Source organism: Odocoileus virginianus, chromosome 26 (assembly GCF_023699985.2).
Source record: "Odocoileus virginianus isolate 20LAN1187 ecotype Illinois chromosome 26, Ovbor_1.2, whole genome shotgun sequence".
Lineage (NCBI taxonomy): Eukaryota > Metazoa > Chordata > Mammalia > Artiodactyla > Cervidae > Odocoileus > Odocoileus virginianus.
In genome coordinates this window covers 5,546,094-5,573,356 of record NC_069699.1, presented here as the reverse complement: position 1 = coordinate 5,573,356, position 27,263 = coordinate 5,546,094, and the positions used below count along the sequence as shown (strand labels likewise).

The 27,263-nt window shown below is 42.8% G+C and overlaps 1 long non-coding RNA gene across 1 annotated transcript; it reads right to left on the bottom strand.

Moving 5' to 3' along the window:
- Positions 1 to 3,948: 3,948 nt before the first annotated feature.
- LOC110145561 (uncharacterized) lies at positions 3,949 to 14,806 on the bottom strand. The gene is made up of 4 exons (XR_002316255.2): positions 14,681 to 14,806; positions 5,739 to 5,893; positions 4,954 to 5,026; positions 3,949 to 4,303 (listed from the first exon to the last, which is right to left on the bottom strand). It is a non-coding gene; the product is annotated as an uncharacterized lncRNA (long non-coding RNA).
- Between the last annotated feature and the right edge of the window lie 12,457 nt (positions 14,807 to 27,263).

Below are 27,263 nucleotides of genomic sequence, written 5' to 3'. Positions count from 1 at the left end.
CTTGAGACAGAAGGGTTGTCCCTAGTCATCTGGTTCCCAAGCCACAGGGCAATTAGGGCTGGTTCCTAGTGATTCCAGAGTATTATACAAGAGGTTGATTGGGGAAGTGACTGCAGGATAGTATAAATGACATGATCATAAAATGCCATTTAACCAAAATTGTGGTCAGAGGTTTCCCTGGCAGTCCAGTGGTTAAGACTCCAAGCTTTCACTAGGAGTGCAGGTTCAATCCCTGCTGAGGGAACTAAAATTCCACATGCTGCAAAGCACCACCAAAAAGCAGAAAACATGACTTCCCTGATGGTACAGTGGATAAGAACTCATCTGCCAGTGAAGGGAAAACAGATTCAGTCCCTGGTCTGTGAAGATTCCACATGCCTCAGAGCAACCACCCATGCACCACAACTACGAAGCCTGCACGCTCTAGGGCCCGGAAGCCACACTACTGAACCCACATGCTGCCAAGTACTGACGCTTGTGCACCACAGCAAAGGTCCTGCATGCCGCAACTGCCTGCTGCAATAAGACCCAGAATGGTCAAATAAATATTTTTTAAAAAACAAAAAAAAAAACCCTCAGAACAGACCCTTTTGTAGAAAAATCCACCCAACATGCAAGGATTTTTGTTTCGTTGTTAACTACACAGCTCTAGCACCTAAAACAATGTCACACATGGGATTATGCTTAATATTATTTGCTGAATGAATCTCTTATACAAATTATTTTATATGAAATAAAAAGAAATTTAAATCAACTATACTTCAATAAAAATTAATTAGAAAAGAGAAAAGAAACTTAGGACTTCAGTAGTGGACAAAAGATATAAAAGTAAAAATTCACCAAATAGAAAATATAATTAGTAATAAATGATAATGGAATAATGTGCAGTCTTCCTAGCAAACAACAACAAAAACAAAAGCAAGGGATTTTTTTCCTAAGTATTTAAGCTATGACCAATTCTCCTAGGTGAAAATTTATTCAATGATTCAGTAAGATATCCTGAACATCTCCTACATGAACAATGAGGATTTCAAGAGGAAATATCCATGTTTCAGGGCACCAGTTCACAGTCCCATGGAGATGACGACAATGTGAGAAGATAATGATGACAGATACATTATATAAAATAAGATTTGAGGACTTCTCTGGTGGTACAGTGGATAAGAATCAGCCTGCCAATACAGGAAACGAGTTTGATCCCTGGTTTGGGAAGATTCCATAGGTCACAGAGCAACCAAGCCTGTGCGCAACTACTGAGCCAATGATATACAGCCCGCAAGCCGCAGCTGCTGAACCATTGTGCTGCCACTCCTGAAGCCCGCGGGCCCAGAGTCTGTGCTCCATGACAAGGGAAGCCACCGCAGCGAGAAGCCTACACGCGGCAACCGCAAGGCAGCCACTGCTCACCGCCACCAGACCCAGCACAACCAAAACCAAAAATAAACAACAAATAAAGATTTGAACAGAGGTGTGCAATGAATTAAAGAGATACTTTGTAAAGTGTAATACTGAATGAGTGAGATTTGAGCACAATTGTGTAACAGAACAGAAATCATACCTGGCTCTGCTTGTTGGAATAAAGGAAGGCTCCTGAAAATAGTTGCTATTTGCCAATCGTATTTGCCAAATGAAGCCACAAAGGAGGGACTCACTGGCAAGGCTAAGGAGACAGTGGGGTCAGAGGCAAGGAATGGAGAAAGGGGAGGAAACCAGTTGGGGACAGTGATGCTCAGTGCAGGAAGTGGGGACGGACATTGATCGTAACTGAGATCCGACAAAGGCTGAAGTCACCATTGACAGCAGCCTTCTTTGAAGTAAGAGAAACCATAACCTCATCAATGCTTTTCTTTCCAGCTGAACATTAGCTCTACCTGTGACCACAGTGATGCAAATGTATTGAAGGCTCCATCTAGCAGAAGCTCTGGGGAACACCCCATGGGGTAGTCAACTTCCACTTCCATGTTTTCTTTGAGCTCCTCATGGTTTTCTTCTGCCCCAGAGCAAACCAGGGCTAGCTTAGAGCCAGTGTGCAACACGCCTTCTTTGAATTCAACCCTGACAGCTCTTCCTTCCCATCAGGCGACGATAGAAGACAACAGCTAATTTCCTCTTTGGATTCAAGGAACTATATATAACACCCAAGTATGGTCAAATTCTGAAAACAAAACCGGCATTATTCTATTATGAACAAATGTATCAGTAAGAAGGCAGGAGGCCAGTGTTCATCATGGAACAAAGGCTATCATCTCAAAGAGATGGAGCAGTCTTACTCCTCCCAGAAGCAACCGCTGACAGCAGAAGAGGCCTGGAGCCTGGAGCCCAACGACCTCATTCCCACACAAGCGGTCCCCATGTTACAGCTGGAGACCCACTGAGGGGAAGACACTGCCCAGGATTGCCGGCCAGAGGCCATTTCTACTCTGAGGTGGATCTGTTTCTGGGCGAGGCTCGGACACCCCAGGGTCTGCCCCGCAGTGAACCCCCTGGTGCTCTGAGAGTAGGACTCAGCCCTCCCACCAACCTGAGCTCCTGAACCCTGACCTCTGACATCCCCACCCCCAGTGGCCCAGAGAGGAAAAAGTAAGACAAAATATGGTGGGGAGCAGATAACTGAAAGGCTTTGCTCCAGCCTGGCTCAGGTTCACGAAGGTCTTGTCTGAAGGACACGTGGAAGGGTGCTGACTTGCAGCCCTCCAGTCCAGGGAACACCATGGGGCTTCAGGAGAGCTGCTCAGGGCCAACTGCCCCCTTCCGGCTCAACCCTGATCAGCAGGCGGTGCCGAACACTTACCCCACTCCCGGCAGCCACCTCAGCAGCGCAGCTCCTCGGTCAGTTCCCTTGGCTTCTGCTTGGCAGTCTGGAAGAAGCTGTTGATCTAAGAACACTGCTCATCTCTTTCTTCAAATTCACCAAACACTGGAACAGGCTGGGGAGACACTCCTGCCTTTTCATCTTTGCTATACCCAATCAGTAGAAATATATCTGTAATCATTTGATTTATGAGTTTGTTGAACCATTCCTCAGTATGGAGGCCAATTTCAATGACTTTCTTTCAGAGAGAGACTTTTTACACTATTAGGAAACCCCCCAAATATTGTCTACCACCCCTCCAACTCCCACCCCCACCCCCGGCAACTCAACGCCCACTGGTGATTTGTTTTAATTTTTTTTTCCCCCACTGGTGATTTTATAGTTGTTGAACTCTGGGAACTAGCATAAAAGAACAATGGGACACTGCTGATGGGCTGCAGAGTCTTCATGGAGCAGCCGAGACTCCAGAGAGGCCCCTTCCATACTGGGAGACACCAACATGTTCCATCAGTTCTTCAGAGCATACCATATATTCCTTTCCTCCTCCAGAGCAACTACCACCCAACACACATTGTTTTTCAGTCACTAAGTCGTGTCTGCTCTGTGACACCATGGACTGTAGCATACCAGACTCCTCTGTCCTTCACCATCTCCCAGAGTTTGCTCAGACTCATGTCCATTGAGTCGATGAGGCTATCTGACCATCTTTTATCCTCTGTCGCCCCCTTCTCCTCCTGCCCTCAATCTTTCCCAGCATCAGGGTCTTTTCCAGTGAGTCTGCTTTTCACATCAGGTGGCCAGAGTATTGGAGCTTCAGCTTCAGCAACACTTCTTCCAATAGGATTTCCCAGGCAAGAATACTGGAGTGGGTTGCCATTTCCTTCTCCAGGGGATCTTCATGACCCAGGGATTGAACTCGAGTCTCCTACATTGACAAGCAGATTCTTTTCTACTGAGCCACCAGGGTAGCCCCCCCAACACACATACAACCCACCAAATCCTGTCTCTGGAGTAGCCAGTTCCCTCCAACCACGACTTTCTACCTATGTCAGCCCGGTGGGGTTCTTCCTCTCTCCTTAACTCAAAGTTCGATCCCTCCTTGTTAAACAGTTGGGATACAAAATATTAAATACAGGTTTGCCTACTCAAAGAGAATATTTTTATTTGGCCATGTGAAGAATTTTGGAAATGACAGTACATTCAATATAAGCAATTTTAATACTGCCATCTTTTTTTTTAATACTGCCATCTTACATTTCAAAGAGGCAGTAGAGAAGAGTATCATGGGTATTTTTATTACAGAGAAATGGTCTACCACAGCTCTCAAGTAACTGCATGGGGAGTCACCATGAGGATAGAAGCTGGAAAAAACTCTCGTTCCTGCAGCTCTGAGAATCCTCAGGTGGAGCCTGTGGAGGCAGGTGGTGGCCGTGGAGACTGGAAAAGGGTGCAGACGTGTACCACGGTCTGTTGCTGCCATCTTCTTTTGGGCTAGTGTAAAAAGAAAAGGTGAAAAGTCTGTCAAAAAATAATGGCTCCGTACTGTGCTAAACAGTGGAGCCTTGAGCTGCAAAACCCAGGGCTTTCAATAAAGAAAAACAAAACTGTTTCGAAGCAGTTAGGAGAAACACTGGGCCATATTCCCTTAGGGTTACACCCCCCTCAGTGTTCCCGGATGTCAAGACACTATCTCGGCCATCTCTTAGGAACAGGTATCCCTGTCCTCCCGCTTCTCTTTCCTCTGGCCTCCTCGAGCCCTGCCATTTCCCTGACATTCCCACACCAACACTCATCTCCAGAATCTGCTTACACGTTAGCACCACAGAGCTAAGAGCTGGGATGTACCAAGCCTTCCTAAGTGCCAGAAGTCAATGTGGATGAGGAGATGCATAGAAAGACTGAGTGTGTGCATGCATGCGTGCTGAGTCGCTTCAGTCATGTTCGACTCTATGACCCGATGGACTGTAGCCCGCCAGGCTCCTCTGTCTTTGGGATTCTCCAGGCAAGAATATTGCAGTGGGCTGCCAAGCCCTCCTCCAGGGGATCTTTCCAACCCTGGGATGGAACCCACGTCTCATGTTTCCTGCCTTGGCAGGCAGATTCTTTACCACTGCGTCACCTGGGAAAGACTGAGTATTTACCTTATATTCACAATGCCACCGTGGTTGTCTCGTGCTATGACATTTGAGAACATTTCAAGATAAGGAGTGATACCTAGTATAAAATAAAATGTACGTATTTTTAATCAGAAAACATTTTTCATACATTATCTATGGTACTTAAAAATGTCATGTCAAAAATTAACTTTCACTCTTTTCTGAAAATATTTAAACATCATATAACATAAAATGATACTTTGAATACTTTAATACTTTGTGTTATCAAACAAGAATATGTGTATGTAAACTTGTGTGTGAGTTCCTGTTTACATACACTTTTGGGTGCAAATATTATATAAGCAGTACTCACACCTACACAATGACATAACGTAATATAGAGCTCATGTAATATCCACAGAACACCACTGTATCTGCATCATAAAAGCCCTCCTCTTACATACTTTTTTTTTAAATGGGGCTCATTTTACATTATAGGATATGCACATACAATGTTAGCAGTTTTAATATATACTTACCTTAGTGTCTTGGTTTATTTAAGGAAAAAAGAAAGAGATGTTGTGATCAATAATAACGCACTTGAAAAGGATCTCTCGTATATAATTGAGAAGGGGAACTGATTTGGTCAAAAGTGTCAGTCAAGCTATATTAAACATATTTTAACATGCAAAACTGATTTTGGAATTATGAGAATGAAACAAAGAAATGCATTTTCTACGTTGAGCATAACTTACATCATTTATTCATGAGCACAATCTTCTAACCAACAATATTGCAAATAAGGAAATAACCAGAGTATTTAAACTCACCCATTTAATATGTTTTTAAATACTTTAGCTTCTTTCAGCTTCTCTAAGTTTCTGTTTTGTGCTTCAGTTTCTTCTGTTTCCCCCAAAGTTGAAGGCAACTCCAAATTCATTGTCACATCATCATCTGCATACTAGGGCCTCTCGCAGGTTATGTGCTATGAAGTAATGTAATCAGCTTTTCAGTTCAAATTTATTTTATATGTAACATTTAAATTCAGTTTAGAATTAATTTGGGGAATCCAAAAAATATTACAATTCTTAAATATGTGAAAAATTTACATGTGAAGAAATATTCCTTCTCATGAAGTTAAGTTTCAAAATTCTTACCTAGGGAGGTGCTCAAGACAATCACCAACATTATCACTCCCTCCCACCTTACGGTTTAGCAGTCACAGCTTATTATTACAGAGTTTGGAATGTTTGGAGAGAAATATTACTGTAGGTTAAAACCTAGAAAAATTCACATAAGTAGTTGAATGATAAAGATTTTAACCTAGCTGTTGTGTCCATAGGACAGATCCTGACTATTATTTTTGCACCCAAACTAGAAATCAGTGCCTGATTCTGGCAGTTATTTTAAGGGCCACACTCTGATGATATGCACATAGTCTTTTCATCACAGAATTTAGAAAAGTTAAAAACAGATATAATGTACTAATTTAAAATATACTGTCTTATAAAATAAAATAAATAAATAAATAAAAATAAAACATACTGTCTTAGAGGAGCCTGGTGTGCTACATACAGTCCATGGGGTCTCAGTCAATCACGACTGATCACACATGCATACACACAGAATCATACATTTCATACATACATGATGGAATATATGATTCTATATAATATACAGCTTAAATATGTAAAGATTATTCAGGAAACTGGATGTGTTGTATTTATAAATATAGTAATAAATGCATTTATGATCACATATAATAAAGTGATATATAATAATTAAAAATTAAAATATACTGCCTTTCATGTATCAATTCAGTTCAATCGTTCAGTTGTGTCTGACTCTTTGTGACCCCATGGAACCTGCAGCACACCAGGCTTCCCTGTCCATCACCAACTCCCGGAGCTTGTTCAGACTCATGTCCATCAAGTTGGTGATGCCATCCAACCATCTCATCTGTCATCCCTTTCTCCTCCTGCCTTCAACCTTTGCCAGCATCAGAGTCTTTTCCAATTAGTCAGTTCTCTGCATCAGGTGGCCAAAGTATTGGAGTTTCAGCTTCAGCATCAGTCCTTCCAATGAATATTCAGGACTGATTTCCTTTAGGATTGACTGGTTTGATCTCCCTTTCATATATACTGAAAGTCACATATGAACACTAAATTATATATTGATACTTAGCGTCTTACCTTCTGAGATGGTCCACACTCTGTGGAGTGTCTCTCTCCCAGGGCTGCTCTCATCTTTTGAGATGGATCACATTCTATCTATGGAATGTGCACCTCTCTAAATAAATCCCCTTCCTACCTATCACTTTGTCTCTCACTGACTTCTTTCTATGACAAGGCATAAAGAACTTGAGCTTCACTCAACTGACACCAGTTCTGGTTCTGGAGGAACTAAGGCTCCTACCCAGGTGGAGGATGGAATGATGACACTGACCCTCCTGACTTCAGTCAACTAAAGCTTGATTCTGTTGACCTTTGCCCCAATTCTATGCTGAATTCCCCTCTGCTCAAGCCCCTTCATGAATATGCACATACTCCTGGTTTAAAAATTACCCCCCTCAAAAAAACTAGCCAATTTTACAGTTCAGGGGGCAACTCCTTTGGAAAAAGATCCTCGTTCTCCTTATTTACAGGAAGTAATAAATCCTTCCTTCTCCTCACTGTCCTCCCCCAAGTTAGTACTTCTTTACATCAAAGATTCTTCAATATATAAGTGATAACGGTAGAAATTTAAAGTGCACTTCAAATAATTCTTCTATCAAAGGATCTATTTTGACAGTGGTTCTTGGAGTATGGTCCGTGGACCCCTAGAGGGACTCCAGGATTGTTGCAAGTGGCCCATGAGGTCAAAACTATTTTTATAATACTACTAATAATAACAGATTAAATTTTAACTTCTAAATTCTAAAGTATTTGTAGAACTACTATTGACCCTTGAACAACATTTAGGTTAGAGGTACCCATCGTCTGTTCATGCAGTCAAAAATCCAAGTATAAATTAAGTTGGACTTCGATGTAAGCAGTTCCGCATCCATGGATTCAACCACCTTTGGATCCAACTGCGTAGTACTGTTGGATTTACTATTGAAAAAAATCCACCCGTAAGTGGACCCAAGTAGTCAGTCATTCTGTTCAAGGGTCAACTGTATATATGTGTTTTTAATTTTTTTCTTCTGCATTCTAAAGAATGTACAATGAAATTTCCCAGAAGCTACAGGTGGTGATGCTGCCAACTGGTTTTACCTGCCAATGCTTTTGCACCATTAGTGCAAATATCAACATAGTGAAAAAGGCAAAGAACATCTCATTATTATGAACTTAGTTTTGGACTTGCAAACACTCTAAAAGACTCTCTGGTTCCCACCAGAGGGCTCCACATTCCACACTTTGAAAACTGCAGTATTAGGGTAATGAATCTTACCAGCAGGTGACAGAAGGTACAATTTAGCATCTTCAAATTAATCGTAGTCATAATTTAAGATATTTTGAGTTATAAAATGTAATCCTGGATTAGGCAAAACCTTCTCAGACATATTACAAAACTACAAGCAACAAAAGAAAAAATAAAATGGACTTCACAAAAACTTATACGCTTCAAAGGTTCAGTTCAGTTCAGTCGCTCAGTCATGTCAGACTCTTTGCAACCCCATGCACTGCAGCACACCAGGCTTCCCTGTCCATCACTAATTCCCAGAGCTCAAATTCATGTCCATTGAGTTGGTGATACCATCCCACCACCTAATCCTCTGTTGTCCCCTTCTCCTCCTGCCTTCAGTCTCTCCCAGCATCACAGGGTCTTTTCCAATTAGTCAGTTTTTTGCATCAAGTGGCCAAAGTATTGAAGTTTCAGCTTCAGCATCAGTCCTTCCAATGAATATTCGGAACTGATTTCCTTTAGGATGGACTGTATGGATCTCCTTGCAGTCCAAGGGATTCTCAAGAGTCTTCTCTAACACCACAGTTCAAAAGCATCAATTCTTCAGTGCTCAGCTTTCTTTCTTTTTTTTTTCCTGCCTCCTCCAACCTAAGGGGGTCTTCTCAGCTTCCTTTATGGTCCAACTCTCACATCCATCCATGACTACTGGAAAAACCATAGCTTTGACTAGACGGACCTTCAAAGGTTACCATCAAGTAAAAAGACAACCCACAGAATGGGGAAAAATACGTATGTCTAACAAGCGACTTGTATCCAGAATATATAAAAACTCTTATAATAAGACGAATAATCAAACTTGAAACGAATAAAAGAACTGAACAGACATTTCTTCAAAGAAGAGATACAGTTAATAAGCACATGAAAAAATAGTGAACATCACGAACCATCAGGGAAATGACACACAATTTCATACCCATTAGGATGGCTGTAACTGAAAAGACAGATAACAAGTATTGACAAGGTTGTAAAGAAATTGGAACCCTCACACATCATTATGGGAATGTAAAACAGTAGTCACTTCAGAAAGGAGTGTGGGAATTCCCTCAAACTAAAGAAGTTGCCATATGACCTAGAAATTCCACTCCTAGATATATACCCAAGAGAAATAAAAACAAATATCCACACAAAGACATGTAAATGAAAGCTCAAATAGTCAGAAGGTGCAAACAATCCAAATCTCTATCAACTGATGACTGGATAAAAAGATGTATCACCATACAATTGAATATTATTCAGCTATAAAAAGGAATGAAGTACTAGTATATGCTACATCATAGACAAGCCTTGAAAACACTATGGTAAGTGAAGGAAGCCAGTCACAATCACAAAAGACCAAACACTGTTTCATTTATATGAGATGCCCTGAATAGGTGGACCTATAAAGAAAGTAGATTGTTATACAGGGTTGGGGCAGAGGAGCGTGAAAGAATGCTGTGTGACTACTAACGAGTATGCGGTTTCTTTCGGGAGAGATGAAAATGTCCTAAAATTGACTGACAATGGTTGCAAAACTCTATGAACATACAAAAAGCCACTGAACTGTACATTTTTTAGAAAGATTTATTTATTTTATATTTTGGCTGTGGTGAGTCTTCAGTGCTGTGTGTGGGCTCTCTCTCTAGTTGTGATGAGAGGGGGCTACTCTTTGTTGCGGTGCAAAGGCTTCTCACTGCACTGGTTTCTCTTGTGGAGTGTGGGTCCTGGGGCACAGGGCTCAGTAGCTGCGGCTCCCGGGCGCTAGAGCATAGGGTCAGCAGTTGTGGTGTATGGGCTCTTTTGCTCCGTGGCATGTGGGATCTTCTGGAGCAGGGATTGAACCGATGTCCCCTGCATTGGCAGGCAGATTCTTTTTTTTTTTTTTAATGTTTTTTTTCCATTTATTTTTATTAGTTAGAGGCTAATTACTTTACAATATTGTAGTGGTTTTTGTCATGCATTGACATGAATCAGCCATGGATTTACATGTGTTCCCCATCCCGATCGCACCTCCCACCCCCCTCTCCACCTGATTCCTCTGGGTCTTCCCAGTGCACCAGGCCGGAACACTTGTCTCATGCATCCAGCCTGGGCTGGTGATCTGTTTCACCCTAGATAATATACATGTTTCGATGCTGTTCTCTTGAAACATCCCACCCTCGCCTTCTCCCACAGAGTCCACAAGTCTGTTCTGTACATCTGTGTCTCTTTTTCTGTTTTGCATATAGGGTTATCATTACCGTCTTTCTAAATTCTATATATATGCGTTAGTATACTGTATTGGTCTTTATCTTTCTGGCTTACTTCACTCTGTATAATGGGCTCCAGTTTCATCCACCTCATTAGAACTGATTCAAATGAATTCTTTTTAATGGCTGAGTAATATTCCATTTGTGTATATATACCACGGCTTCCTTATCCATTCATCTGCTGATGGGCATCTAGGTTGCTTCTATGTCCTGGCTATTATAAACAGTGCTGCAATGAACATTGGGGTGCACGTGTCTCTTTCAGATCTGGTTTCCTCAGTGTGTATGCCCAAAAGTGGGATTGCTGGGTCATATGGCAGTTCTACTTCCAGTTTTTTAAGAGATCTCCACACTGTTCTCCATAGTGGCTGTACTAGTTTGCATTCCGACCAACAGTGTAACAGGGTTCCCTTTTCTCCACACCCTCTCCAGCATTTATTGCTTGTAGACTTTTGGATAGCAGCCATCCTGACTGGCGTGTAATGGTACCTCATTGTGGTTTTGATTTGCATTTCTCTGATAATGAGTGATGTTGAGCATCTTTCCATGTGTTTGTTAGCCATCTGTATGTCTTCTTTGGAGAAGTGTCTGTTTAGTTCTTTGGCCCATTTTTTGATTGGGTCATTTATTTTTCCGGAATTGAGCTGCAGGAGTTGCTTGTATATTTTTGAGATTAATCCTTTTGTCTGTTGCTTCGTTTGCTATTATTTTCTCCCAATCTGAGGGCTGTCTTTTCATCTTGCTTATCGTTTCCTTTGTTGTGCAAAAGCTTTTAAGTTTAATTAGGTCCCATTTGTTTATTTTTGCTTTTATTTCCAATATTCTGGGACATGGGTCATAGAGGATCCTGCTGTGATTTATTTATGTCGGAGAGTGTTTTGGCAGGCAGATTCTTAACCAGTGGACCATCAGGGAACCCCTGAATTGTACATTTTTAAAAGTGACTTTTATGGTATGTGAATTATACCTAAATGAAACTGTTTCATGCACACACAAGTAAGTGCCCTTATTATGACTTTAAGACTCTACCCCTAATATTCTAACCTCATGTCCTACTATCAATCCCTATCTTTCTCCACACTAACCTTTGCCTCAAACATGCTACCAGGCATGTTGTCACCTCAGGTCCTTTGCATTTGGTTTTTCCTCTGCTTCAAATGTTCTTCTTTCACATACATAAATTCTCCCATCCCTTTCAAGCTTTTACCAAAATATTACTTTCCAAATGAGATCTTCAACTCTTATCGAAATGAAAATGCCAACCCTCTCTGACATACGCTATCAATCCCCACTCTGCTTTTCTTTTTATCTCTAGCATTTCCTATTATCTAAAATGCCAGATATTCTATTTTCTTATTTCTTATTATTTTTATTGAATAAAAAGTTGATTTACAGTACTATGTTAGTTACAGGTATCAGTTCAGTTCACTTCAGTTGTTCAGTCATGTCCAATACCTTGCAACCTGATAAGACTTCAGCAAACAAGGCTTCCCTGCGTGATTGAGGGCAGGAGGAGAAGGGACCAACAGAGGTTGAGATGATTGGATGGCATCACCGACTCAATGGGCATGAGTTTGGGTAAACTCCAGGAGTTGGTGATGGACAGGGAGGCCTGGCATGCTGCAGTCCATGGGGTCGCAAAGAGTTAGTTGGACACAACTGAGTGACTGAACTGAATTCATACTGTCTTCCCGACAGGGAAGCCTGGTGTGCTGCAATCCATGGGGTGGCAAAGAGTGGGACACAACTTTGCAACTCAATAACAACAAACACTGTTTTCCAGTGGCTGTACCAATTTACATTTCTACCAATAGTGTATAAACGTTCTCTTTTCTCCACATCCTCCCCAACATTTGTTATTTGTAGCCTTTTGATGATAGCCATTCTCACAGGTGTGAGGTGACACCTCATTGTGGTTTTGATTTGCATTTCTCTGATGATTAGCAAAGTTGAGCATGTTTTCATGTACCTGTTAGCCATCTGTATGACTTCTCAGTAAAAATGTTAATTTAGATCTTCTCATTTTTGATTGGTTTGTTTGCTTTTTGAGTTGTATAAGCTGTTCATATATTTTTAATATTAATTCCTGTCACATCATTTGCAAATATTTTCTCACACTGCATAGTTTTTTTCATTTTGTCAATAGTTTCCTTTGCAGTGCAAAGGTTTTTAAGTTTAAATAGGTCTCATTCATTTACTTTTGCTTTTATGTCTTTTGCCTTAGGAGACTAATCCAAAAAATATTGCTATGATTTATGTCAGAGTATTCTTTTTTTTTTTTTTAGGAGTTTTATGGATTCTGGTCTTACATGTAGGTCTTTAAAGCATTTTGAGTTTATTTTGCATGTGGTGTGAGGGAATATTCTAACCTCACTATTTTAAATGTAGCTGTCATTTTCCCAGTACCACTTGTTGAAGAGACGGTCTTTTATCCATTATATATTTTTGATACCTTTGTTGTAGATAATTGCCCATAGGTGTATGGATTCATTTCTGGGCACAGCATAGATCTACAAGTCTGCTTTTTTGCTAGTATCACACTGCTTTGATTACTGGAGCTTAGGAGTATAGTCTAAAGTCTAAGAGGGTGGAGAAGGAAATGGCAACCCACTCCAGTATTCTTGCCTGGAAAAGTCCATGGACAGAGGAGCCTGGCGGGCTGCAGTCCATGGGGTTACATGACTGAGCATGTGTGCACGAGGGTGGAGGGAGATGGGTTGGTAGCAATAAAGTGGTAGAACTAAAAAAAAAAAAAGTCTTAGAGGGTTATATGACCAGTTTGAAGACGGTTTTAGTATGGTAGATCATAGTAATAACGGTAATGAAGATTAGACATAGACTGAGCTTATTGTTGGCCTTTTCAAAGATGAAAAGCCATAAGTCAATCAATCTTATTCTCTCACATTGACATGAGTAAAATGGATTAATAACAGAACTCTAAAAGATGAACTACAGAATGTTTATAATATATACGTTACTGAGTACATATGTACTATCCTTTTCAATCCTCACAATAACTTTATAACGTAGGTTTCTTCATTATCTTCCATATGTTGATAAGGAAATTGAGAAACATATTTGTAGCCATGCCGACTTCATAAAGTTGCTAAGTGATGGACCCTAGATTAATATCCAATGCCTGAGCTCTGAGCTGTCTTTTCTTGACATCAGATTTGGCTAAGAGGGATCCGCTCCTATCGCTTCAAGGTCTACAATGGTCCTCAAAGTACCCCAATCTCCCCTAAAAATAAGTGTCAAGTTACAAGAACTTGAAGGGACAGAAAATTATGCTGTATGAAAAATGCCAATCTTAAAACGTTACAAACTACATGATTATAAGTTTTACAACCTTTGTGACAAAATTATACAGATTGAGAAGAGATTAGGTGTTGGCTGTAAGGCTTTATCTCATAGGTATACCTTAAGAATACCCTCATGAGAGGTTCAACTCCCATCTCCTTGCTTTCTCTCGAGCCCAAAAGACCATTCTCCCATTCTTCGAAGGTCACTACTACAACCCCTACAGCTCCTTCTTGAGGCTTAGCCCTGACAATTTTTCCTTCCAACCAAGTGAGGACTGGAGCCACAGCTAGTTTTCTCTTTGCTACCAGAGAAATATACACTATATACAATTTTCTACCAATTCCAAAGAAGGAAATATGCATTACTTTCTTTCTTTTTTTGCATTACTTTCTAATTATAAACAAATGTATCAGTGTGGAGTCAAGAAGACAGCAACGTGTTCGTCGTCACCTCAAAGGGGATCAACGGTTGATGAACCATTTTCGTACCCCTGACCCCTATGCGACCCTTCGACACCAAGTAAGACCAGGCCCCCAGCAGCCTGTCCTCACCGCTAGTTTGTCCCCATATCACACTCAGAGACTCACTGAGGGGAGGAAATGGCCCAGGTTCACAGGTCAGGTGAACTTCCACGCCCTGAGCCAGATTCCGGGGGAGATGGGGCCTGGTACCCCCCAATAGCCTGGCCCTCACTTGATCGGCTCTGCAGCCTTCCAGAGCTCCGAGGTGGGTGAGGGCCGCCCCAGGACCCCACAGCCTCCCCTTCCCCTCCTTCCTCTGCTCCCCAGTTGAGTTACCTGTCACACACCAGCGAGTCTCTAAAGAAACCGCATGACGACCCCGGCCAGTTAACGGCCGTTCTGCCTCCAAGCTTGTGGCCCGTGGTATGTCTGAGCATGCGCTCCTCTCAGCCAATCAGAAGCAAGGGGGAACTGGCGGGCGCCTCTGAGTGGCTAGCCTGAAGGCGCAAGTCTTGCAGCCAATCAGAGCCAAATGGTCTCAGAGGCAGTGGCTCCGTGGGGGTGTGTCCTTTCTTTCGAGGCTGGAAGTTTATCCAGAGCTCCCGGGAGCGACTTGTGTAGGGGCGGCCGCCTTGTGGCCAGCGAAGGTCAACAGAGAGAGGCATGTCTTGGGAATTCGTGTGGGGCAAGGGCTACGGGAACATCTAGGTATCTCACCACTGTGCTGTCAGTGCTCAGGGCTGTGAGTAATAGGAGGCTGAACATCCCATCCTGCACTCACACTGATTCCTCTGCCATAAATGCCCTTCTAACTTTCCTTCGCAGTTAACTCCAGTTCTTCTATCAGAGGCCGATGGAGTGCCATCTTCTCCTTCTCCTCTAAGCCTTCTCCAACCTGGTAGACTTTGATCTCAGGCAGACCAACCTCAGTGATCCTGCATGGAGACTGCGCTGCTATTGTGCCACTCCCTACCACATAAGACTAGGAGCTTGTCACACAGCCAGGAAGTGAAGGCAGGTTGCGTAATAACAGCTTGTAAGAGCTCTGGAGACCGAGACCAAGCTTCACTCAGAGCCAGGTTTCACAGCCACCAAGCTTCGTGGCCTCAGGGAGGAGAATTAACCCGAGTTCAGCTTGATCATCTGCACAAGGGAGGAAGATGGAAAAGCCTGCATTTGAATCGTTGGACGACCTCAACTGTAACAGGACAGATAACCGCATCATAGGCTCTTGTCATTTCCCTAACTGTCTGAAGAATGGGAGGAGTTCAGGGCTGAGGAGTGGGAAGGGGATCAGTAGCATCTTCTGGTACCTAAAAGCTACTTTGTTGTTGTCGTTTAGTCGTGTCCGACTCATTGGGACCCCATGGTCTGTAGCCCGCCAGGCTCCCCTGTCCATGGGATTTTTCTGGACAGGGTTGTGATTTCCTTCTCCAACGGATCTTCCTGACCCAGGGATCAAACCTGCGTCTCCTGCATTGGCAGGTGGATTCTTTACTCCTGAGCCACTGGGGAAGCCCTAAGGTTTCTTTCAGTTCAGTTCAGTCGCTCAGTCGTGTCCGACTCTTTGTGACCCCATGGACTGCAGCACGCAAGCATCCCTGTCCATCACCAACTCCCAGAGTTTACTCAAACTCATGTCTGTTGAGTCAGTGATGCCATCCAACCATCTCATCCTCTGTCGTCCTCTTCTCCTCCTGCCCTCAATCTTTCCCAGCATCAGGGTCTTTTCAGATGAGTCAGCTCTTCGCATCAGGTGGCCAAAGTATTGGAGTTTCACCTTGAACATCAGTCCTTTCAATGAACACCCAGGACTGATCTCCTTTAGGATGGACTGGTTGGATCTCCTTGCAGTCCAAGGGACTCTCAAGAGTCTTCTCCAACACCACAGTTCAAAAACAACAATTCTTTGGCACTCAGCTTTCTTTATAGTCCAACTCTCACATCCATACATGACTACTGGAAAAACCATAGCCTTGACTAGATGGACCTTTGTTGGCAAAGTAATGTCTTTGCTTTTTAATATGCTGTCTAGGTTGGTCATAACTTTCCTTCCAAGGAGTAAGCGTCTTTTAATTTCATGGCTGCAGTCACCATCTACAGTGATTTTGGAGCCCCCAAAAATAAAGTCTCTCACTGTTTCCACTGTTTTCCCATCTATTTGCCATGGAGAGATGGGACTGGATGCCATGATCTTAGTTTTCTGAATGTTGAGCTTTAAGCCAACTTTTTCACTCTCCTCTTTCACTTTCATCAAGAGGCTCTTTAGTTCTTCTTCACTTTCTGCCTTAAGGGTGGTGTCATCTGCATATCTGAGGTTATTGATATTTCTCCTAGCATCTTGATTCCAGCTTGTGTTTCATCCAGCCCCGCATTTCGCATAATGTACTCTGCATATAAGTTAAATAAGCAGAGTGACAACATACAGCTTTGGTGTACTCCTTTTCCTATTTGGAACCAGTCTGTTGTTCCATGTCCAGTTCTAACTGTTGCTTCCTGACCTGCATACAGATTTCTCAAGAGGCAGGTCAGGTGGTCTGCTATTCCCATCTCTTGAAGAGTTTTCCACAGTTTATTGTGATCCACATAGTCAAAGGCTTTGGCATAGTCAATAAAGCAGAAACAGATATTTTTCTGTAACTCTCTTGCTTTTTCGATGATCCAGCAGATGCTGGCAATTTGATCTCTGGTTCCTTTGCCTTTTCTAAAACCAGCTTGAACATCTGGAAGTTCATGGTTCATGTATTGCTGAAGCCTGGCTTAGAGAATTCTGAGCATTACTTTACTAGCGTGTGAGATGAGTGCAATTGTGCAGTAGTCTGAGCATTCTTTGGCACTGCCTTTCTTTGGGACTGGAATGAAAACTGACCTTTTCCAGTCCTGTGGCCACTGCTGAGTTTTCCAAATTTGCTGGCATATTGAGTATAGCACTTTCATAGCATTGTCTTTTAGGATTTGAAATAGCTCAACTGGAATTTCATCATCTCCACTAGTTTTGTTTGTAGTGATGCTTCCTAAGGCCCACTAGACTTCACATTCCAGGGTGTCTGACTCTAGGTGAATGATCACACCATTGTGATTATCTGGGGTGTAAAGATCTTTTTTGTACAGTTCGTCTGTGTATTCTTGCCACCTCTTCTTAATATCTTCTGCTTCTGTTAGGTCCATACCATTTCTGTCCTTTATTGAGCCCATCTTTGCATGAGATGTTCCCTTGGTATCTCTAATTTTTTTGAAGAGATCTCTAGTCTTTCCAGTTCTATTGTTTTCCTCTCTTTCTTTGCACTGATCACTGAGGAAGGCTTTCTTATCTCTCCTTGCTATTCTTTGGAACTCTGCATTCAAATAGGTATATCTTTCCTTTTCTCCTTTGCTTTTCTCTTCCCTTCTTTTCACAGCTATTTGTAAGGCCTCCTCAGACAGCCATTTTGCTTTTTTGCATTTCTTTTTCTTGGGGATGGTCTTGATCCCTGTCTCTGTACAATGTCACCAACCTCCATCCATAGTTCATTAGGCACTCTGCCTATCAGATCTGGTCCCTTAAATCTATTTCTCACTTCCACTGTATAATCATAAAGGATTTGATTTAGTTCATACCTGAATGGTCTAGTGGTTTTCCCCACTTTCTTCAATTTAAGTCTGAATTTGGCAATAAGTAGTTCATGATCTGAGCCACAGTCAGCTCCTGGTCTTGTTTTTGCTGACTGTATAGAGCTTCTCCATCTTTGGCTGCAAAGAATACAATCAATCTGATTTCAGTGTTGACCATCTGGTGATGTCCATGTGTAGTCTTCTCTTGTGTTGTTGGAAGAGGGTGTTTGCTATGACCAGTGTGTTCTCTTGGCAAAACTCTATTAGCCTTTGCCCTGCTTCATTCCGCACTCCAAGGCCAAATTTGCCTGTTACTCTAGGTATTTCTTGACTTCCTACCTTTGCATTCCAGTCCCCTATAATGAAAAGGACATCTTTTTGGGATGTTAGTTCTAAAAAGTCTTGTAGGTGTTCATAGAACCGTTCGACTTCAGCTTCTTCTGTGTTACTGGTTGGGGCATAGACTTGGATTACCCTGATATAAAATGGTTTGCCTTGGAAACGAACAGAGATCATTCTTTCATTTTTGAGATTGCATCCAAGTACTGCATTTTAGACTCTTTTGTTAACTATGAGGGCTACTCCATTTCTTCTAAGGGATTCCTGCCCACAGTAGTCGATACAATGGTCATCTGAGTTAAATTCACCCATTCCAGTCCATTTTAGTTCGCTGATTCCTAAAATGTAGATGTTCACTCTTGTCATCTCCTGTTTGACCACTTCCAATTTGCCTTGATTCATGGACCTAACATTCCATGTTCCTAGGCAATATTGCTCTTTACAGCATTTGACCTTGCTTCTATCACCAGTCACATCCATAACTGGGTGTTGCTTTTGCTTTGGCTCCATCCCTTCATTCTTTCTGGAGTTATTTCTGCACTGATCTCTAGTAGCATATCAGCCAACTACCGACCTGGGGAGTTCAACTTTCAGTGTCCTATCTTTTTGCCTTTTCATACTATTCATGGAGTTCTCAAGGCAAGAACACTGAAGTGGTTTGCCATTCCCTTCTCCAGGGGACCACATTCTGTCAGACCTCTCCACCATGACCCCACGAGGCATGGCTTAGTTTCATTGAGTTAGACAAGGCTGTGGTCCTGTGATCAGATTGGCTAGTTTTCTGTGATTGTGGTTTCAGTCTGTCTGCCCTCTGATGCCCTCTCTCAACACCTACAGTCTTACTGGGGTTTCTCTTACCTTGGATGTGGGGCATCTCTTCACGGCTGCTCCAGCAAAGCACAGCCGCTGCTCCTTACCTTGGACGAGGGGTATCTCCTCATGGCCGCCCCTCCTGACCTTGGATGTTGGGTATCTCCTTTCAGCCCTTTCAGCACCACGCGAGGTTTCTTTAGGAAAAGACAGTTCCAGAATGCAGGCAGCTCAAGATGGCATCGGTAAAACTGGGCCCAGCAGATGGAAGCCTCAGGAAAATGGCTTGCCTCGAGGGTGATGTCCCCATACCAGGAGGGTTCCAATAGGAAAAGGCTATGCCTGGAGCTGACAAAAAAAACCCCACAGAGGACTTTCCTGGTGTTCCAGTGGTTGGTTAAACCTCTGCGCTTCCACTGCAGGGGGCACAGGTTTGATCCTAGTCAGGGAGCTAAGATCGCTGCTGCATGGCCAAAAAAAAAAAAAAACCCTTCAGACTTTATCCTAGACTCAGAACCTGTGACTGAGAAAAGAAGACTCAGCAGCATTTTCCCTTCTGAACCCAAACCTCGTTGCCTTAAAATGAGAGGACTGGGCTGAACTTCTTTAGGAGGGCAACTGGGCTAGGAAGGGCAGTACAACCTTGGGAAAAAACCCAACACCCCCAAACCCTCCCACTGTACAGCCTTGACCTCATGCCCATTCATCAGGCCCTTCTTCCATCCCACCCCAACATCCTCTATCATATCCCTCAGTGTTTCCTCCACGTTCAACATACTAAGTACCAAATACTAAAATCTGGCTGTTTCCTGAAAACACTGATTTTTCTCTAACCTTCTCTCCAGCGACTGTTGTTTCTCAAACACTCCTGGTTCTGAAGTATTTGGAGGAGAAAAAGATCAGGAAGGTGCAACATCTGAGCAGGGAGGAGACAAGAACTGTGAGCCCCAAGGTAAAACAGCTTCAGTTATGAGAAGGCAGCAGCATCTGAATTAGGGGTCTCTGAAAGTTGGGGTTTCTGGCCTGGGGTCCACAGAAGTCTTTCTTTCCCCAGGGCTGAATGATGAAATCTAGGGCAGAAGAGATGGAAGCTTGATTCCTTGCTTCACCAGAACCAAAACATAGAAAGGTGTTTGACCCCAGGTTGGAACCACACCCTTGGGTTTGGGCTCCTGTCTGACACATAGGGAAAGTCACTGAACCTCTGGATGAACTTCCAGCACCACCTATCACCAAGCCTCTGGCTCGGCTCTCCACTAACATGTTTTCCCTCAGATTTTCTTAGCTTCAGCTCTTTCCAGCTCTTCTCAGTCCCCCGGCTTTGGGGGGGGGGGGGGGGAATTCTCATCCCTGGCCCTGGCCTGCATCTGCCATAGAACCAGTCCCCCAACTCTGAGCAATTCTTACATCCTTATCATCCCACCCACCCAAGCCAAACCACTGAGCTGAGCTCCAAGGCACCTGTCCCTTCTGGGCAGTGTGGTGAAAGGATACAGGGGGAAATAGCACGATGGTGAGGCTAGGAGAGGAGAGACAGCAGAGAAGGAGGATTTTGTAGTTCTGCACATAACAGGAGAAGCATAATGAGAGAGGAAATAAAGAGGAATGGGAAAAAAAAAAAAAAGAGGAATGGGATTGGGACTTCCCTGGTGGTCCAGTGGCTAAGACTCTGTGCTTCAAATATAAGGGACCCAGGTTTGACCCTTGATTGGGGGACTAGATCCCACATGCCGCAACTAGGAGTTTGAATGCTACAACTAAAAGGTCTGGCACGTAACATGAGATCTGGTGCAGCCAAATACATACATAAATATTACAAAAAAGAAAGAGACTTAAAATGTTTGAATATTTGACTATAGAATGAACTAATGAATGAACAAAAGGGCATTGCCAAATCTCTTGTCTGTAAGTGTGACAAGGGAAGATCCCCTGGCAGGGGTGAGGAGGTTGCTAAAGGAAGCCAGCTGGCAGGGAGGAGAGAAGATGTGTTCAGTTTCACAACTTGTTATGGGTGGTGTTGGCAGAGATTCCTGGAGAACTGACAAATATGAAAATTAACTCTTCAGTTCATAGTCAAACCTGAACACATACACACACACACACACACAGACCTGCACATCTAGCATAATCAACAATAAAAATATATAAGAAAGAAAACATATATATAAAGATAAAAGAAAGAATAAAAGAATATACATATTTAGGGGGAAATTCATACAAAAAGTATTAAAACAGAATGGAATAAAAATTTAAAAGCAAAAAGAAACCCAAAGTAGTAAGCAGTGCCTCTTTTTAAAAATTTTTTAAAATTAATTTTTAATGGAGAATGGTTGATTTTTCCAGTAGTCATGTATGGATGTGAGTTCGACCATAATGAAGGTTGAGTGCCAAAAAATTGATGCTTTTGAACTGTGGTGCTGGAGAAGACTCTTGAGAGTCCCTCAGATGGCAAGGAGATTAAACCAGTCCATCCTAAAGGAAATGAGTCCTGAATATTCATTGGAACAACTGAGGCTGAGGCTGAAGCTCCAATATTTTGGCCACCTGATGTGAAGAGCCAACTCATTAGGAAAAACTGATGCTGGGAAAGATTAAAGGCAGGAGGAGAAGGGGACAGCAGAGGATGAGATGGTTGGATGGTATCACCGACTCAGTGGTAGTTTTTTTTTGGAGTCTGAGTAAGCTCCAGGAGATGGTGAAAGACAGAGAAGCCTGGCGTGCTGCAGTCCATGGGGTTGCAAAGAGTCGGACACGACTGGGCCACTGAACAGTAGTTGATTTATAGTGATAGTTTCAGGTATGAATCAGCAAAGTGAATCAGTTATACACATGTATGTGTCCAATCTTTTTCAGATTTTTTCCCCATATAAGCCATTACAGAATATTTAGAGTTCCCTGTGCTATACAGTAGGTCCCTAGTTATATATTTTTAATATATATACAATATACTCATTGTACATATAGATACACAATATACTCATTGTATATATACAAACACATATACTCACTGTGTATGCTGCTGCTGCCGCTAAGTTGCTTCAGTTGTGTCCGACTCTGTGCAACCCCATAGACGGCAGCCCATCAGGCTCCCCCCATCCCTGGGATTCTCCAGGCAAGAACACTGGAGTGGGTTGCCATTTCCTTCTCCAGTGCATGAAAGTGAAAAGTGAAAGGGAAGTTGATCAGTTGTGTCCGACTCTTCGAGACTCCATGGACTGACTGCAGCCCACCAGGCTCCTCCGTTCATGGGATTTTCCAGGCAAGAGTACAGGAGTGGATTGCCATTGCCTTCTCCTCATTGTGTGTATATAGGTATATATACACAATATACTCATTGTATGTATATATATACAATATACTCACTGGAAAAGACCCCGATGCTGGGAAAGACTGAAGGCAGGGGACGACAGAGGATGAGACGGTTGGATGGCATCATAGACTCAATGGACCTGAGTTTGAGCAAACTTCAGTTGATGATGGACCGGGAAGCAATGCCTATCAAGTGGTTTTTTTTTTTTTGGCTTACAAAATGCTTTGATAGAGGCAAGCAGTCAGCGATTTCACCAAAAAAAAAAAAAAGGTGCTCTATAGCAGGTACCCCCACCTCCAGGATCTAATGCCTGATGACCTGAGGTTGTTGTTCAGTCATTACGTCATGTCTGACTCTGCGACCCCATGGCGTAGTCCACCAGGCTCCTCTATCGTGGGATTCTCCAGGCAAGAACACTGGAGTGGGTTGCCATTTCTTCCTCCAGGGGAATCTTCCTGACCCAGGGATCGAACCAGTGTCTCCTGCATTGATAGGCTGAGCCACCGGGGAAGCCCATACTCTTCCAAGGTGGGCTTCTGCCTATATCTTGGTCTCACTTGCTTTAGGAAAAACGTCCTGGAGGGAGATCTAGTTGGGAGAGTATGTTGCTACGTGGAAGGTACAGTGAATACCGGTGGTGCTGGAGTCACAACAGAGCTTGTTTTTCGGGGATTCTGCTGGAACTGGCTGGGAACCTTGACATGCTGGCACCTGCCCAGCCCTCCCGGTTGGGGGACAGTATGTTCTGGGCGGATCCCTCCTCCTTTCTCTCCTCATTCCCATCTCAGAAGTTAACATTACAGTCACATTCCTAAACTGATTTCCCAAACCTGATGAGATCTCTCAGTCCAGATTAGAGCGTGTGCCAGCCCCTCCCAGTTAATCCCAACTCATCTGGCAGATGGTGGTCCAGGCTGCTGTTGAACTCCTCTCAAGCAGTAGGGTCTGTCCCTGCCCAGAACGTGCTGTAAAAACTTAAAAGTGTTGGGAATTCCTTGGAAATCCAGTGCTTATGACTCCACAATTCCATTGCACGGGGCACCAGTTCGATCCTGGGTCAGGGAACTAAGATCCCACAAGACACGTGGCTCGGCCAAAAAAAGAAAACAGTTAAAAGTTTCAGATTCAATGATAGTTAGCTTGGTCCAGTGAAAATACTGTCTAGCCTTTTGGAGCAAGGGTAGCACATATTACTAGAAATAGAATTCTTTTTGTTACCTGTGATAGCCATTTTACGTTATCAACTCTACTTCAATAACACTTTTTTTTTTTTTTAATGTTGGGAATGCTTGACTGTGAAAGTTGCCAAGATAAGCCTCCAATCACTGAAATCAAAGTTGACATCTTCTGAGTCGAACAGTAGGAAATTACCCCATCCAGGAAAATAGTTGTTGTTAGGCCACCTGTTCCAGCAAGCCCTATCGAAGGGCTTGGTTGAGCAGAAAGTACATTCACATCACGGAATCCACCAAGCAAAAGAGAGGTTAAGAGTGGGTGAACACCCAGCCAAAATCATAACGTCTGTATGATTTTGGACTAACAAGGTCATGTTCACATTTGTCAATATTGCGGGAATATTTGCCTCAAAACCTAGCTCAAAACCCACACACCGTCCACACCAAAATGCAACCTCCCCCACCTCCTCATTTCTTCTAGGAATGCCTTCATCCTGGCATTGGCCTGGGCACGTGGGATCAAGAGTAAGCATCTGTTGGCAATACCCTGGTGGTCCAGTGGTTAGGATGCCGCACTTCCACTGCAGGGGAGATGGGTTTGATCCCTGGTCTGGGAACTAAGAACCTGAGTGCTGCTCTTCGAGGCCCACCTACTCCCCACCGCCCCCCCCCCCAAAAAAAGAACCCATGAAACAAAACCCCACAAACATGTAGTATTGTTTTGAGCTCTTTTCAAACATGTAAAAGTCTTACTGTATGGAGAAGGAAATGGCAACCCACCCCAGTATTCTTGGCTGGTAAATCCCATGGACAGTGGAGCCTGGCAGGCTACGTCCATGGGGGTGCAAAAGAATAGGACACGACTCAGTGATTAAACAAGACCATGCTAAAAATACTTTTAAGAGTAAAGGATATTTTCTTACCTCCATTGTTGCTTTAAAAATAGCATTAAAAATATAAAATTAATATGCCCAAACATTGTTAATAAAAGACAAAGTAACTAAAAGTTCTTATATATCCAGCACTTCTCTGAGACAAACATTATATATTGGCTTCTAATTTAAAATTATTAATTTCATCAAACATGGTTTGACTTTGGTTGGCCTTTTTATAGTTTGCATAAAACAAAGTGGATTTTCTTCAATTCTGTGATTTAGGTATTTTCCATATTGAGCAAAGAATAAAATTTGAACTTATATTTCAAAAAAGGTATACTGTCAAGTCCCCCTGAAACTAGCTCCTGCGACTTTTAAATGTACCCACAGTTAGCTCCTGGTCATTCATTTTATAGTCCAGTGAATAAATGTATCACAGGGACTTTTCTCATGTCCTGTGCTAGAATCTCCCCAAAGCACACTCTAGGAGGTGAAAGGACTGGATCTCAGTGCAAACCCGTCTTCCATCTACTAGGTATTGACAAATACCCCTGCTAACAGTTGTACACTCCCACCAATTGTGTATGACAGTTCCTAGCACTTGCTATAATGAGACTTTAACATTTTTGTCAAACTTTTGAGTACAAAATGGTATCTTATTTTTGTCTAGTTTATTTCCCTGAGCTCTAGTGCAGCTGAACTCTATAAATTACTTAACCAATCCTTTGCTTGTTTTTTAACTGGGCTATATTTTTCCTTATTGATTTGTAATTCTTTACATATTCTGGAATATCACTTGCTGTTACTTATGATGCCTGTGGGGTAATGAAGCTGCCTGCAATGCAGGAGACATAGAAGACTTGGGTTCCACCCCTGGGTCGAGAGGATCCCCTGGAGATGGGAATGGCAACCAATCCAGTGTTCTTGCCTGGAGAATTCCACGGACCAAGGAGCTTGGTGGACCCTACAGTCCACAGGGTCGCAAACGGTTGGACATGACTGACCTTCAGGTTTCCATACCTTTATAAATATCTTCTCCAAGGCCAAGCCTTGTTTTCACTTTTTTATAATGTTCATTGGACTGATTTTCTAAAGATTTTAAAAGTAACAACTGTACATATTTTGGTCACACGTACATCTCTGGTTGGCGGGGTGTGTTTGCCTCATTCCTAAATCCGGGCTGGTGATGCTGGCTTCCTTAGAATACTGCCTGAGGTCCTGGAAAAGGGGCCAGAACTCAGCAGGGGATCAATAGGCCCAAGAAATAGCCCTGTTGGGAAATGGCACTGTATCATTACCACTTACAACTTTCAGGATAGGCTTGCCACACGGCCCTCCCAATACAAGTCCAGAAAAACCAATCAAACCTTTTCATTTAAGCATTAATTTTTAATATGACCAGATGTACTGATTTGTGTACTGTGCCTTCTCATATTGAGATTGTTCATATACCATAGAATTCACCCACTTAGTTGTAAAACCATCACCATTGCCTAGCTCTAGATCACTGCATCATCCGAAAGAAATCCCAGGAGGGTGTGGGTCTCAGGGGAAGGTTATGCATGTGTGAGGGTAGGAGGCCTCTGGGAAATCTTTGTGCCTTCCTCTCAATTTCTGCTATGAACCTAAAACTGTTCTTTAAAATAAAAATTGCCTTACCGCCCCCCCCAAAAATAGGAGTTGGGGACTTCCCTGGTGGTCCAGTGGTTAGTTAGGCAGTTTCACTGCTGGGGCCTGGGTTCCATCCCTGGTCGGAGAAAGATCCTACATGCTACAGGGTGTGGCCAAAAATAAAATTTAAAAAAAAAAAGGCGTTTTAGGGACTTGCCTGGTGTCCAGCAGCTAGGCTAGGACTCTGTGCTCCCAATGCAGGGGGGACCTGGGTTTGATCCCTGGTAGGGGAACTAGACCCCATGTGCTGCAATTAAGCTGCCAAGCCAAATAAATAAAAAATATTTTTAATGTTAAACAAAAAAAATAAAGTCTTGGTATCCACCTGTTTTGCAAACACTGAACGGACCCAATCTGACCCACTGATCAGAGTACTTCCTCTGGATCTTCCATCACAGACCGCCCTTTCATGATGGCAGTATACGCACCCTTCTATATTCTCGAATCAAGGACCACACAGACACAGCTTTTCCATGGAAAAAACCCTCTTGTTTATTTGATTAAACAAAAATAAAATAAGCTGCATAGGAACAATTTTAAAGTCCAAAGAGACACCAACTTTGTTTTAAGGCTGCAGTAGCTGATACATCATCTCCTTGCTACCTTGTCCAGCCTCCTCTGTGGACCACAGCGATACATTCAGAAGCCTGTTAGCTAACACAGGAGTTTTTGAACACTTTCCCATCGGTTCTTCACCTGCTCATTGCCTGTCATGCCTGAGGCCTGCAGTGTATCATTTAAAAGTAAAACTCCAGAAGGGAGGAGGAAAAAAAAAAAAACCCCACCCCAAACAAGAACCCACCTTAAAGGTCTGGGGAAAACCCTTCACTTCCCCGGTTCTCCACTTAATGGACAGGATCTACACCACCGCTGCAATGCCCATTTTGAAAAGTGTCAAGAGGCAGTCAGCACCCAGGAGGGCTTGCAGCATAGGTTTCTGTGGCCCAGGCAGTTAGTCTGGTGGTGCATATTCCTTACACCATGTCTGCCTTGAACAAATTAAAAAAAAAAAAAAAACTTATCTTAGTCATTCTAATCTCAGGCAACATGCCCGTATTAATTTCTCCAACTTTGCATTTGCTTTTCTCACAAAAACAAAACAAAAAAACCCTCAACCAAGCCATGTGCTCTACACTTTCAAATTTAAA